This window comes from Arachis duranensis, chromosome 3 (genome assembly GCF_000817695.3).
Source record: "Arachis duranensis cultivar V14167 chromosome 3, aradu.V14167.gnm2.J7QH, whole genome shotgun sequence".
NCBI lineage: Eukaryota > Viridiplantae > Streptophyta > Magnoliopsida > Fabales > Fabaceae > Arachis > Arachis duranensis.
The window spans coordinates 15,136,871-15,138,763 of NC_029774.3; positions in this window are offsets into that span (position 1 = coordinate 15,136,871).

Sequence of the window (1,893 nt, forward strand, 5' to 3'; positions counted from 1 at the left end):
AAGGCATTGACTAGCTTTTCCCAAGAGTTCAGGCTTTCTTTAGGTTGTGAGTCCAACCATATCCTAGCTCTGTCTCTTACAGCAAAAGGGAATAGCATAAGTCTGTAGACCTCAGGGTCAACCCCATTAGTCTTGACAGTGTCACAGATTTGCAAGAACTCAGCTAAAGACTGATGAGGATCTTCCAATGGAAGTCCATGAAACTTGCAATTCTGTTGCATTAGAGAAACTAATTAAGGCTTAAGCTCAAAGTTGTTTGCTCCAATGGCAGGGATAGAGATGCTTCTCCCATGGAAGTCGGGAGTAGGTGCAGTAAAGTCACCCAGCACTTTCCTTGCATTGTTGGCATTGTTGTTGTTTTCGGCTGCCATGTCTTCTTCTTTGAAGATTTCTGTTAGGTCCTCTACAGAGAATTATGCTTTAGCTTCTCTTAGCTTTTGCTTCAAGGTCCTTTTAGGTTCAGGGTCAGCCTCAACAAGAATGCTTTTGTCTTTGCTCCTACTCATATGAAAGAGAAGAGAACAAGAAAATATGGAATCCTCTATGTCACAGTATAGAGATTCCTTGAGGTGTCAGAGGAAAAGAAAAATAAAAAGAAGAGGTAGAAAATTCGAACTTATCATGAAAGATGGAGTTTGAATTGTATTCCTTGAGGTGTCAGAGGAAAAGAAAAATAGAAGGAAGGGGTAGAAAATTCGAACTTATCATGGAAAGATGGAGTTCGAATTGTGCATTAAGGAGGAGTGTTAGTCCATAAATAGAAAGATGTGAGAAGAGGGGAAGAGATTTTCGAAAATTAAGTAAAAGATTTTTAAAAACATTTTGAAAAACACTAATTGATTTTCGAAAACCAAGAGTGGAAAAGAAATCAAGTGATTTTTGAAAAAGATTTTGAAATTAGAAATCAAAAAGATCTGATTGAAAACTATTTTGAAAAAGATGTGGTTAAGAAGATATGATTGGTTAAAAAGATGTGATTGAGGAGATATGATTTGAAAAACATTTTTTTTAAAAAAGATTTGATTTTAAAAATTAATAGCTTGGCTAACAAGAAAAGATATGATTCAAACATTAAACCTTTCTCAACAGAAAATGCAACATACTTGAATTGTTGAATCAAATAATTAATTGTTAGCAAGTATTTTTGAAAATAGAAAGAAATTGATTTTGAAAACATGTGATTGAAAAGATATGATTTGAAAAAGATTTGATTTTGAAAAATTTTGAAAACTTGAAAAAAAAATTGAATTAAAAACAAAATCTTCCCTCTTGTGCCATCTTGGCGTTAAACGCCCAGAATGGTATCCATTCTGGCGTTTAACGCCCAAAACACTACCCTTTTGGGCGTTAAACGCCCAACCAGGTACCCTGGCTGGCGTTTAAACGCCAGTTTTCCTTCCTCACTGGGCGTTTTGAACGCCCAACTTTTTCTGTGTAATCCCTCTGCTGAATGTTCTGAATCTTCAATTCTCTGTATTATTAACTTGAAAAGACACAAATTAAAAATTTTTTGGATTTATAATGATGAGGAAAAATCAAAATGCAACTAAAATCAAATAAACAATGCATGCCAGACACCAAACTTAGAAGTTTGTATACTACTGACACTAACAAGTTGAGAATGCATATGAGAAACAACAAAACACACAAAACAAGAGAATTTAAAAATCAGAGCAAGTAAATCATCAAGAACAACTTGAAGATCACTGAAGACACATGAAAAATGCAAGAAGAACAGAAACATGCAATTGACACAAAACTTAAAATGAGACACTAGATTCAAACAAGAAATCTTTTTGGTTTTTATGATTTTGTAATTTTTTTGGTTTTTTTCGAAAATTAAGTGGAAAAGAAAATAAAGATATCAAAATTCTTAATGAGAATTCCAGGAAT